This window comes from Pseudophryne corroboree, unplaced genomic scaffold (genome assembly GCF_028390025.1).
Source record: "Pseudophryne corroboree isolate aPseCor3 unplaced genomic scaffold, aPseCor3.hap2 scaffold_493, whole genome shotgun sequence".
NCBI classification, from domain to species: Eukaryota; Metazoa; Chordata; class Amphibia; order Anura; family Myobatrachidae; genus Pseudophryne; species Pseudophryne corroboree.
Window position 1 is genome coordinate 229,993 of NW_026970100.1, and position 12,776 is coordinate 242,768.

The following is a 12,776-nucleotide window of genomic DNA, read 5'->3' on the forward strand; positions in this document are numbered from 1 at the left end:
ATGGGGTCTGCAATGGAGGAGACACAGGGGGCGTGGTCACAGCGGCTGTATGACATCACATTCAGCCGCTGTGATCACAAAAATGGTGGCGGCTTCCTGCGCGCACATACAGTCTGCACCAGCAGGAGGCTACACCATTTTTTATGATCACGCTGAACTGCAGTGCGACTGCAATTACAGCATGGTCAAGAAGGGAGGCGTCATGCTGGGTGGCCATTAGAGATGAGCGGGTTCGGTTCCTCGGAATCCGAACCCGCCCGAACGTCACCCTTTTTTGCACGGGTCCGAGCAGACTCGGATCCTCCCGCCTTGCTCGGTTAACCCGAGCGCGCCCGAACGTCATCATCCCGCTGTCGGATTCTCACGAGACTCGGATTCTATATAAGGAGCCGCGCGTCGCCGCCATTTTCACACGTGCATTGAGATTGATAGGGAGAGGACGTGGCTGGCGTCCTCTCCGTTTAGATTAGAAGATAGAGACGAGTGACATTTGATTTACTACTAATTTGGGGAGCAGTTGAACTTGTCAGGAGTACTCAGTAGTGCAGAGTTTTGCTGATAGTGACCACCAGTTTTATTATTTATAATCCGTTCTCTGCCTGAAAAAAAACGATACACATACCATATATGTGCTCAGCCTCAGTGTGCTGCATGATATATCATCTATGTATATCTGACTGTGCTGAGTACTCACTGCTCACACAGCTTAATTGTGGGGGAGACTGGGGAGCAGTTATAGCAGGAGTACAGTGCACACTTTTGCTGCCAGTGTGACCACCAGTATATTGTCTGCCTGAAAAAGTTAAACACTCCTGTGGTGTTTTTTTTTTTTATTCTATAAACGCATTCTGCTGACAGTGTCCAGCAGGTCCGTCATACATTATATTATATAAATATTTACCTGCAGTAGTGTTATATTTTTTTTTCATCTCTATCATCTTTATCATCTCTATATTAGCAGACGCAGTACGGTAGTCCACGGCTGTGGCTATCTCTGTGTCGTCAGTGCTCGTCCATAATTGTATACCTACCTACCTGTGGTGGTTTTTTTTTTTCTATCTTCTTCATACTAGTAGTTTAGGAGTCTGCTGACAGTGTCCACCAGGTCCATCATTATATTATATACCTACAGTAGTAATATATTTATTATATTATCTATACTAGCAGACGCAGTACGGTAGTCCACGGCTGTGGCTATCTCTGTGTCGTCAGTGCTCGTCCATAATTGTATACCTACCTGTGGTGGGGTTTTTTTTTCTATCTTCTTCATACTAGTAGTTTAGGAGTCTGCTGACAGTGTCCACCAGGTCCGTCATTATATTATATACCTACAGTAGTAATATATTTAGTATATTATCTATACTAGCAGACGCAGTACGGTAGTCCACGGCTGTACCTACCTCTGTGTCGTCACTCGTCCATAATTGTATACCTAACTGTGGTGGGGTTTTTTTTTCTATCTTCTTCATACTAGTAGTTTAGGAGTCTGCTGACAGTGTCCACCAGGTCCGTCATTATATTATATACCTACAGTAGTAATATATTTAGTATATTATCTATACTAGCAGACGCAGTACTGTAGTCCACGGCTGTACCTACCTCTGTGTCGTCACTCGTCCATAATTGTATACCTACCTGTGGTGGGTTTTTTTTTTCTATCTTCTTCATACTAGTAGTTTAGCAGTCTGCTGACAGTGTCCACCAGGTCCGTCATTATATTATATACCTACAGTAGTAATATATTTAGTATATTATCTATGCTAGCAGACGCAGTACGGTAGGCCACGGCTGTGGCTATCTCTGTGTCGTCAGTGCTCGTCCATAATTGTATACCTACCTACCTGTGGTGGGGTTTTTTTTCTATCTTCTTCATACTAGTAGTTTAGGAGTCTGCTGACAGTGTCCACCAGGTCCGTCATTATATTATATACCTACAGTAGTAATATATTTAGTATATTATCTATACTAGCAGACGCAGTACGGTAGTCCACGGCTGTACCTACCTCTGTGTCGTCACTCGTCCATAATTGTATACCTACCTGTGGTGAAGTTTTTTTTCTATCTTCTTCATACTAGTAGTTTAGCAGTCTGCTGACAGTGTCCACCAGGTCCGTCATTATATAATATATACCTACAGTAGTTATATATATATTTTTTTTATATCATTAATTATCATCTCTATACTAGCAGACGCAGTACGGTAGTCCACGGCTGTAGCTACCTCTGTGTCGTCAGTCACTCGTCATCCATAAGTATACTAGTATCCATCCATCTCCATTGTTTACCTGAGGTGCCTTTTAGTTGTGCCTATTAAAATATGGAGAACAAAAATGTTGAGGTTCCAAAAATAGGGAAAGATCAAGATCCACTTCCACCTCGTGCTGAAGCTGCTGCCACTAGTCATGGCCGAGACGATGAAATTCCATCAACGTCGTCTGCCGAGGCCGATGCCCAATGTCATAGTACAGAGCATGTAAAATTCAAAACACAAAAGATCAGTAAAAAAAGGACTCAAAAATCTAAATAAAAATCGTCGGAGGAGAAGCGTAAACTTGCCAATATGCCATTTACCACACGGAGTGGCAAGGAACGGCTGAGGCCCTGGCCTATGTTCATGGCTAGTGGTTCAGCTTCACATGAGGATGGAAGCACTCAGCCTCTCGCTAGAAAAATGAAAAGACTTAAGCTGGCAAAAGCACAGCAAAGAACTGTGCGTTCTTCAAAATCACAAATCCACAAGGAGAGTCCAATTGTGTCAGTTGCGATGCCTGACCTTCCCAACACTGGACGTGAAGAGCATGCACCTTCCACCATTTGCACACCCCCTGCAAGTGCTGGAAGGAGCACCCGCAGTCCAGTTCCTGATAGTCAGATTGAAGATGTCAGTGTTGAAGTACACCAGGATGAGGAGGATATGGGTGTTGCTGGCGCTGGGGAGGTGAGGTGGTTTGTTTAAGTCAGGCACCCGGGGAGACACCTGTTGTCCGTGGGAGGAATATGGCCATTGACATGCCTGGTGAAAATACCAAAAATAAATGCTCTTCGGTGTGGAAGTATTTCAACAGAAATGCGAACAACAGGTGTCAAGCCGTGTGTTGCCTTTGTCAAGCTGTAATAAGTAGGGGTAAGGACGTTAACCACCTCGGAACATCCTCCCTTATACGTCACCTGCAGCGCATTCATCATAAGTCAGTGACAAGTTCAAAAACTTTATGCGACAGCGGAAGCAGTCCACTGACCAGTAAATCCCTTCCTCTTGTAACCAAGCTCACGCAAACCACCCCACCAACTCCCTCAGTGTCAATTTCCTCCTTCCCCAGGAATGCCAATAGTCCTGCAGGCCATGTCACTGGCAATTCTGACGAGTTCTCTCCTGCCTGGGATTCCTCCGATGCATCCTTGAGTGTAACGCCTACTGCTGCTGGCGCTGCTGTTGTTGCTGCTGGGAGTCGATGGTCATCCCAGAGGGGAAGTCGTAAGACCACTTTTACTACTTCCACCAAGCGATTGACTGTCCAACAGTCCTTTGCAAGGAAGATGAAATATCACAGCAGTCATCCTGCTGCAAAGCGGATAACTGAGGCCTTGGCATCCTGGGCGGTGAGAAACGTGGTTCCGGTATCCATCATTACTTCAGAGCCAACTATAGACTTGATTGAGGTACTGTGTCCCCGGTACCAAATACCATCTAGGTTCCATTTCTCTAGGCAGGCGATACCGAAAATGTACACAGACCTCAGAAAAAGACTCACCAGTGTCCTAAAAAATGCAGTTGTACCCAATGTCCACTTAACCACGGACATGTGGACAAGTGGGGCAGGGCAGACTCAGGACTATATGACTGTGACAGCCCACTGGGTAGATGTATTGACTCCCGCCGCAAGAACAGCAGCGGCGGCACCAGTAGCAGCATCTCGCAAACGCCAACTCTTTCCTAGGCAGGCTACGCTTTGTATCACCGCTTTCCAGAATACGCACACAGCTGAAAACCTCTTACGGCAACTGAGGAAGATCATCGCAAAATGGCTTACCCCAATTGGACTCTCCTGTGGATTTGTGGCATCGGACAGCGCCAGCAATATTGTGCGTGCATTATATCTGGGCAAATTCCAGCACGTCCCATGTTTTGCACATACCTTGAATTTGGTGGTGCAGAATTATTTAAAAAACGACAGGGGTGTGCAAGAGATGCTGTCGGTGGCCAGAAGAATTGCGGGACACTTTCGGCGTACAGGCACCACGTACAGAAGACTGGAGCAACACCAAAAACGCCTGAACCTGCCCTGCCATCATCTGAAGCAAGAAGTGGTAACGAGGTGGAATTCAACCCTCTATATGCTTCAGAGGATGGAGGAGCAGCAAAAGGCCATTCAAGCCTATACATCTAACCACGATATAGGAGGTGGAATGCACCTGTCTCAAGCGCAGTGGAGAATGATTTCAACGTTGTGCAAGGTTCTGCAACCTTTTGAACTTGCCACACGTGAAGTCAGTTCAGACACTGCCAGCCTGAGTCAGGTCATTCCCGTCATCAGGCTTTTGCAGAAGAAGCTGGAGACATTGAAGGAGGAGCTAAGACAGAGCGATTCCGCTAGGCATGTGGGACTTGTGGATGGAGCCCTTCATTCGCTTAACCAGGATTCACGGGTGGTCAATCTGTTGAAATCAGAGCACTACATTTTGGCCACCGTGCTCGATCCTAGATTTAAAACCTACGTTGTATCTCTCTTTCCGGCAGACACAAGTCTGCAGGGGTTCAAAGACCTGCTGGTGAGAAAATTATCAAGTCAAGTGGAACTTGATCGGTCAACAGCTCCTCCTTCACATTCTCCCGCAATTGGGGGTGCGAGGAAAAGGCTCAGAATTCCGAGTCCACCCGCTGGCGGTGATGCAGGGCAGTCTGGAGCGACTGCTGATGCTGACATCTGGTCCGGACTGAAGGACCTGCCAACGATTACGGACATGACGTCTACTGTCACTGCATATGATTCTCTCACCATTGAAAGAATGGTGGAGGATTATATGAGTGACCGCATCCAAGTAGGCACGTCAGACAGTCCGTACGTATACTGGCAGGAAAAAGAGGCAATTTGGAGGCCCTTGCACAAACTGGCTTTATTCTACCTAAGTTGCCCTCCCACAAGTAGTACTCCGAAAGAGTGTTTAGTGCCGCCGCTCACCTTGTCAGCAATCGGCGTACGAGGTTACTTCCAGAAAATGTGGAGAAGATGATGTTCATTAAAATGAATTATAATCAATTGCTCCGTGGAGACATTGACCAGCAGCAATTGCCTCCACAAAGTACACAGGGAGCTGAGATGGTAGATTCCAGTGGGGACGAATTGATAATCTGTGAGGAGGGGGATGTACACGGTGATGAATCGGAGGATGATGATGAGGTGGACATTTTGCCTCTGTAGAGCCAGTTTGTGCAAGGAGAGATTAATTGCTTCTTTTTTGGTGGGGGTCCAAACCAACCCGTCATTTCAGTCACAGTCGTGTGGCAGACCCTGTCACTGAAATGATGGGTTGGTTAAAGTGTGCATGTCCTGTTTATACAACATAAGGGTGGGTGGGAGGGCCCAAGGACAATTCCATCTTGCACCTCTTTTTTCTTTCATTTTTCTTTGCGTCATGTGCTGTTTGGGGAGTGTTTTTTGGAAGGGCCATCCTGCGTGACACTGCAGTGCCACTCCTAGATGGGCCAGGTGTTTGTGTCGGCCACTTGGGTCGCTGAGCTTAGTCACACAGCTACCTCATTGCGCCTCTTTTTTTCTTTGCGTCATGTGCTGTTTGGGGAGTGTTTTTTGGAAGGGCCATCCTGCGTGACACTGCAGTGACACTCCTAGATGGGCCAGGTGTTTGTGTCGGCCACTTGGGTCGCTGAGCTTAGTCACACAGCTACCTCATTGCGCCTCTTTTTTTCTTTGCGTCATGTGCTGTTTGGGGAGTGTTTTTTGGAAGGGCCATCCTGCGTGACACTGCAGTGCCACTCCTAGATGGGCCAGGTGTTTGTGTCGCCCACTTGGGTCGCTGAGCTTAGTCACACAGCTACCTCATTGCGCCTCTTTTTTTCTTTGCGTCATGTGCTGTTTGGGGAGTGTTTTTGGAAGGGCCATCCTGCGTGACACTGCAGTGCCACTCCTAGATGGGCCAGGTGTTTGTGTCGGCCACTTGGGTCGCTGAGCTTAGTCACACAGCTACCTCATTGCGCCTCTTTTTTTCTTTGCGTCATGTGCTGTTTGGGGAGTGTTTTTTGGAAGGGCCATCCTGCGTGACACTGCAGTGCCACTCCTAGATGGGCCAGGTGTTTGTGTCGGCCACTTGGGTCGCTGAGCTTAGTCACACAGCTACCTCATTGCGCCTCTTTTTTTCTTTGCGTCATGTGCTGTTTGGGGAGTGTTTTTTGGAAGGGCTATCCTGCGTGACACTGCAGTGCCACTCCTAGATGGGCCAGGTGTTTGTGTCGGCCACTTGGGTCGCTGAGCTTAGTCATCCAGCGACCTCGGTGCAAATTTTAGGACTAAAAATAATATTGTGAGGTGTAAGGTGTTAAGAATAGACTGAAAATGAGTGGAAATTATGGTTATTGAGGTTAATAATACTTTGGGATCAAAATGACTCCCAAATTCTATGAACAAGGGAAAATGTCATCATCCCGCTGTCGGATTCTCGCGAGATTCGGATTCCATATAAAGAGCTGCGCGTTGCCGCCATTTTTACTCGTGCATTGAAGAGAGAGCGGAGAGGACGTGGCTATGTTCTCTCAGTGGAAATCTCAATATCAGTGCTCAGTATCAGTGGATACTTATTGTTGCTCAGTAATACTAGTAGTGTGTCTCTCCTGCTCAGTGTCAGTTCTCAGTAGTATCCTCATCAGTGCTCAGTATCACTGCTCATTGTCTTGTGCTGCATTGTTGTGCTCAGCATACTACAGTACATTACTAATAGTCCAGTGCTGCATCTTGCTGCTCAGTGTCAGTTCTAGTATCCTCATCAGTGCTCACTATCACTGCTCATTGCATTGTGGTGTTCTGTATACTACAGTAACATAGTAATATAGTAACATATAGTAACATAGTTTTTGAGGTTGAATAGAGGCAAATTGCCCATCGTGTTCAACCTGTTTTAAGTTGTGATGATTCTACATACTTGCTTAATAATGTATTATGACTAGTTAGCTACTACAACTCATGTTACCCCCGGATTAACCATGTTGATATTTTAAGTATTATAAACTTGGATAGCTTTTTCATTCAGAAATGTATCCATTCCTTTTTTAAATCCAATTACAGAGTCCGCCATTACCACCTTCCCTGGCAGGGAATTCCACATCCTGATTGCCCTAACAGTGAAGATCATAGTATCTCACCTGGCAGGTAAGTAGGAGTTGGGCCAGAGCTGTGGAGGATTGCTGCTCGGGCACCCCCTGTGAAGTGAAGGAGATCCAACTGAGGCAGCACAAGGGAACTCTCGAAAGAAGAACAAGGCTAGAGGAAGATCTGAGACAAAGAAATCTGACTTTTACCAGAGCTGACCAGAGGAAAGCACAAACACAGTCCCCCACTACCACAAATAATGCAGTCGAGTTTCCCACATTTTGGAAATCACAGGGGTCAGCATACCCAGAATGCAATGAATGAACCTCACCCTGGGAGAACAATCTTCATGACCATGGTATCGCCTATGCAAAATAAGTATGATTTGGGATAGGGCTGGGGAGGGCCGCTGCTCAGGCACATCTCTGTCAAGTATAGGAGATTCAACTGAGGCAGCACAAGGGAACTCTCATCTGGGGACAACAACTGCAGGGAGAACACATATTTTCAGATGAACATGGGAGGGCAGAAGGCTGCCTAATACTGAAGCACCCCCAAACAACAAACCAAATGCAACAACTAGTACAAGCATTCCTGGGGGAAGTTCTGCAGAAGACGGATTTGCATATGGTGATGTCATCCAAGCAGTGGGCCAAAGTTGGCTGGAACCCTCATCTGCATATGAAAAGAGAAAAGGGGCGTGCAGGGCATGGCGGCCTTTTGCGGCGCTTGGATGACCCCTAGTTCGCATTAAACACCTCCACCCTCCTTTGGTGTGGGGCTCATGTTGACAATGCCCCAGCCTCTGAAGCATTCAAGCTTATTTCTTACAGCAGCTTGGCACTGTAACAGCTCCAGAGCTGCTCTGTAAGGCAAGTAAAAGGGTGTGGGCCCTGCAGCACTACCTGTAGTTTGCATTGTGCATTGGAAGGCACAAAGTAAGCAGACAGGAGGAGAAGTCAGGATAGTGCACAAGGGTATAAAAGGGAGGGGCTCAAGAAAAAAGAAGTGGAAACAGACAGCAAACTAGGCTGGAGAGAGACCTGAGACAAAGAGATCTGAATTATACGAGAGCTGACCAGGGGAAACACAAATTCTGCAGTCAAGTTTCCCACATTTGGGGAAATCGCAGGGGCAGCACACCCAGAGTACAATGGGTGAGCCTTGCCCTGGGAGAAGCACCTTCATGATCATAGTATCTCACCTGGCAGGTAAGTAGGAGTTGGGCTAGAGCTGGGGAGGGTCGCTGCTCGGGCACCCCCCTGTCAAGTGAAGGAGATCCAACTGAGGCAGCACAAGGGAACTCTCGAAAGAAGAACAAGGCTAGAGGAAGATCTGAGACAAAGAAATCTGACTTTTACCAGAGCTGACCAGAGGAAAACACAAACACAGTCCCCCACTACAACAAATAATGCAGTCGAGTTTCCCACATTTGGGGAAATCACAGGGGTCAGCATACCCAGAATGCAATGAATGAACCTCACCCTGGGAGAACAATCTTCATGACCATGGTATCGCCTATGCAAAATAAGTATGATTTGGGATAGGGCTGGGGAGGGCCGCTGCTCAGGCACATCTCTGTCAAGTAATGGAGATTCAACTGAGGCAGCACAAGGGAACTCTCATCTGGGGACAACAACTGCAGGGAGAACACATATTTTCAGATGAACATGGGAGGGCAGAAGGCTGCCTAATACTGAAGCACCCCCAAACAACAAACCAAATGCAACAACTAGTGCAAGCATTCCGGGGGGAAGGCCTGCAGCAGATGGATTTGCATATGGTGATGTCATCCAAGCAGTGGGTCAAAGTTGGCTTCAACCCTCATCTGCATATGAAAAGAGAAAAGGGGCGTGCAGGGCATGGCGGCCTTTTGCGGCGCTTGGATGACCCCTAGTTCGCATTAAACACCTCCACCCTCCTTTGGTGTGGGGCTCATGTTGACAATGCCCTAGCCCCTGAAGCATTCAAGCTGATTTCTTACAGCAGCTTGGCACTGTAACAGCTCCAGAGCTGCTCTGTAAGGCAAGTAAAAGGGTGTGTAGTTTGCATTGTGCATTGGAAGGCACAAAGTAAGCAGACAGGAGGAGAAGTCAGGATAGTGCACAAGGGTATAAAAGGGAGGGGCTGAAGAAAAAAGAAGTGGAAACAGACAGCAAACTAGGCTGGAGAGAGACCTGAGACAAAGAGATCTGAATTATACGAGAGCCGACCAGGGGAAACACAAATTATGCAGTCAAGTTTCCCACATTTGGGGAAATCGCAGGGGCAGCACACCCAGAGTGCAATGGGTGAGCCTTGCCCTGGGAGAAGCACCTTCATGATCATAGTATCTCACCTGGCAGGTAAGTAGGAGTTGGGCTTGAGCTGGGGAGGGTCGCTGCTCGGGCACCCCCCTGTCAAGTGAAGGAGATCCAACTGAGGCAGCACAAGGGAACTCTCGAAAGAAGAACAAGGCTAGAGGAAGATCTGAGACAAAGAAATCTGACTTTTACCAGAGCTGACCAGAGGAAAACACAAACACAGTCCCCCACTACCACAAATAATGCAGTCGAGTTACCCACATTTGGGGAAATCACAGGGGTCAGCATACCCAGAATGCAATGAATGAACCTCACCCTGGGAGAATAATCTTCATGACCATGGTATCTCCTATGCAAAATAAGTATGATTTGGAATAGGGCTGGGGAGGGCCGCTGCTCAGGCACATCTCTGTCAAGTAAAGGAGATTCAACTGAGGCAGCACAAGGGAACTCTCATCTGGGGACAACAACTGCAGGGAGAACACATATTTTCAGATGAACATGGGAGGGCAGAAGGCTGCCTAATACTGAAGCACCCCCAAACAACAAACCAAATGCAACAACTAGTGCAAGCATTCCTGGGGGAAGGCCTGCCGCAGATGGATTTGCATATGGTGATGTCATCCAAGCAGTGGGTCAAAGTTGGCTTCAACCCTCATCTGCATATGAAAAGAGAAAAGGGGCGTGCAGGGCATGGCGGCCTTTTGCGGCGCTTGGATGACCCCTAGTTCGCATTAAACACCTCCACCCTCCTTCGGTGTGGGGCTCATGTTGGCTATGCCCCAGCCCCTGAAGCATACAAGCTGATTTCTTGCAGCAGCTGGGCACTGTAACAGCTCCAGAGCTGCTCTGTAAGGCAAGTAAAAGGTTGTGGGCCCTGCAGCACTACCTGTAGTTTGCATTGTGCATTGGAAGGCACAAAGTAAGCAGACAGGAGGAGAAGTCAGGATAGTGCACAAGGGTATAAAAGGGAGGGGCTCAAGAAAAAAGAAGTGGAAACAGACAGCAAACTAGGCTGGAGAGAGACCTGAGACAAAGAGATCTGAATTACACGAGAGCCGACCAGGGGAAACACAAATTCTGCAGTCAAGTTTCCCACATTTGGGGAAATCGCAGGGGGCAGCACACCCAGAGTGCAATGGGTGAGCCTTGCCCTGGGAGAAGCACCTTCATGATCATAGTATCTCACCTGGCAGGTAAGTAGGAGTTGGGCTAGAGCTTGGGAGGGTCGCTGCTCGGGCACCCCCCTGTCAAGTGAAGGAGATCCAACTGAGGCAGCACAAGGGAACTCTCGAAAGAAGAACAAGGCTAGAGGAAGATCTGAGACAAAGAAATGTGACTTTTACCAGAGCTGACCAGAGGAAAACACAAACACAGTCCCCCACTACAACAAATAATGCAGTCGAGTTTCCCACATTTGGGGAAATCACAGGGGTCAGCATACCCAGAATGCAATGAATGAACCTCACCCTTGGAGAACAATCTTCATGACCATGGTATCTCCTATGCAAAATAAGTATGATTTGGGATAGGGCTGGGGAGGGCCGCTGCTCAGGCACATCTCTGTCAAGTAAAGGAGATTCAACTGAGGCAGCACAAGGGAACTCTCATCTGGGGACAACAACTGCAGGGAGAACACATATTTTCAGATGAACATGGGAGGGCAGAAGGCTGCCTAATACTGAAGCACCCCCAAACAACAAACCAAATGCAACAACTAGTGCAAGCATTCCTGGGGGAAGGCCTGCAGCAGATGGATTTGCATATGGTGATGTCATCCAAGCAGTGGGTCAAAGTTGGCTTCAACCCTCGTCTGCATATGAAAAGAGAAAAGGGGCGTGCAGGGCATGGCGGCCTTTTGCGGCGCTTGGATGACCCCTAGTTCGCATTAAACACCTCCACCCTCCTTCGGTGTGGGGCTCATGTTGGCTATGCCCCAGCCCCTGAAGCATACAAGCTGATTTCTTGCAGCAGCTGGGCACTGTAACAGCTCTAGAGCTGCTCTGTACGGCAAGTAAAAGGGTGTGGGCCCTGCAGCACTACCTGTAGTTTGCATTGTGCTTTGGAAGGCACAAAGTAAGCAGACGGGAGAAGTAAGGATAGTGCGCAAGGGCATAGAAGGGAGCGGCTCAAGAAAAGAGAAGTGGAAACAGACAGCAAACTAGGCTGGAGAGAGACCTGAGACAAAGAGATCTGAATTATACGAGAGCCGACCAGGGGAAACACAAATTATGCAGTCAAGTTTCCCACATTTGGGGAAATCGCAGGAGCAGCACACCCAGAGTGCAATGGGTGAGCCTTGCCCTGGGAGAAGCACCTTCATGATCATAGTATCTCACCTGGCAGGTAAGTAGGAGTTGGGCTAGAGCTGGGGAGGGTCGCTGCTCGGGTACCCCCCTGTCAAGTGAAGGAGATCCAACTGAGGCAGCACAAGGGAATTCTCGAAAGAAGAACAAGGCTAGAGGAAGATCTGAGACAAAGAAATCTGACTTTTACCAGAGCTGACCAGAGGAAAGCACAAACACAGTCCTCCACTACCACAAATAATGCAGTCGAGTTTCCCACATTTGGGGAAATCACAGGGGTCAGCATACCCAGAATGCAATGAATGAACCTCACCCTGGGAGAACAATCTTCATGACCATGGTATCTCCTATGCAAAATAAGTATGATTTGGGATAGGGCTGGGGAGGGCCGCTGCTCAGGCACATCTCTGTCAAGTAAAGGAGAGATGGTCTGCCAGATTACATAATGCATACCAGAGCCATAACTAGACTTTTTGGTGCCCTGTGACAGATAATTATATGCCCCCCCCCTCCCCATTTTTGCAATATGGACAAAAGGTGCATGCCTTCTGGGGAAGGGGCATAACAAGATTGGTCTCAGAGAAAGCACATGAGATATGAAGATATATCTAGTATACTTGGCACTCAATGGTTTGTGGTATTGCCGGGGTGCACTCCTTAAATGCATATACAGTCACACATGGCATGTTTGTGCAAATGGCATATCAGCAGTCAGCACTAACTGTTGACATGCCATTTGTACAAGTAAGCCATGTGTGACTAATATATAAACATGCTTTATTAAATAACACCTCAAACTATCATACCCAGGATTCAAACCTATAACCTGTTGAATTCTAATCAAACAC

The 12,776-nt window shown here is 47.7% G+C and overlaps 9 non-coding genes across 9 annotated transcripts; all 9 read right to left on the bottom strand.

Moving 5' to 3' along the window:
- Window positions 1–7,538: 7,538 nt before the first annotated feature.
- Window positions 7,539–7,701, bottom strand: LOC135029734 (U1 spliceosomal RNA). The gene has a single exon (XR_010225831.1). It is a non-coding gene; the product is annotated as a U1 spliceosomal RNA (small nuclear RNA).
- Window positions 7,702–8,375: 674 nt separating this feature from the next.
- On the bottom strand, window positions 8,376–8,538 carry LOC135029841 (U1 spliceosomal RNA). Its single transcript, XR_010225928.1, has one exon. It is a non-coding gene; the product is annotated as a U1 spliceosomal RNA (small nuclear RNA).
- Window positions 8,539–8,690: 152 nt separating this feature from the next.
- LOC135029733 (U1 spliceosomal RNA) lies at window positions 8,691–8,854 on the bottom strand. Its single transcript, XR_010225830.1, has one exon. It is a non-coding gene; the product is annotated as a U1 spliceosomal RNA (small nuclear RNA).
- Window positions 8,855–9,509: 655 nt separating this feature from the next.
- Window positions 9,510–9,672, bottom strand: LOC135029778 (U1 spliceosomal RNA). The gene has a single exon (XR_010225872.1). It is a non-coding gene; the product is annotated as a U1 spliceosomal RNA (small nuclear RNA).
- A 152-nt stretch (window positions 9,673–9,824) lies between these two features.
- LOC135029731 (U1 spliceosomal RNA) lies at window positions 9,825–9,988 on the bottom strand. The gene has a single exon (XR_010225828.1). It is a non-coding gene; the product is annotated as a U1 spliceosomal RNA (small nuclear RNA).
- A 674-nt stretch (window positions 9,989–10,662) lies between these two features.
- On the bottom strand, window positions 10,663–10,826 carry LOC135029761 (U1 spliceosomal RNA). The gene has a single exon (XR_010225856.1). It is a non-coding gene; the product is annotated as a U1 spliceosomal RNA (small nuclear RNA).
- A 152-nt stretch (window positions 10,827–10,978) lies between these two features.
- Window positions 10,979–11,142, bottom strand: LOC135029722 (U1 spliceosomal RNA). Its single transcript, XR_010225819.1, has one exon. It is a non-coding gene; the product is annotated as a U1 spliceosomal RNA (small nuclear RNA).
- A 671-nt stretch (window positions 11,143–11,813) lies between these two features.
- Window positions 11,814–11,976, bottom strand: LOC135029790 (U1 spliceosomal RNA). The gene has a single exon (XR_010225884.1). It is a non-coding gene; the product is annotated as a U1 spliceosomal RNA (small nuclear RNA).
- A 152-nt stretch (window positions 11,977–12,128) lies between these two features.
- On the bottom strand, window positions 12,129–12,292 carry LOC135029832 (U1 spliceosomal RNA). The gene has a single exon (XR_010225921.1). It is a non-coding gene; the product is annotated as a U1 spliceosomal RNA (small nuclear RNA).
- Window positions 12,293–12,776: the final 484 nt, after the last annotated feature.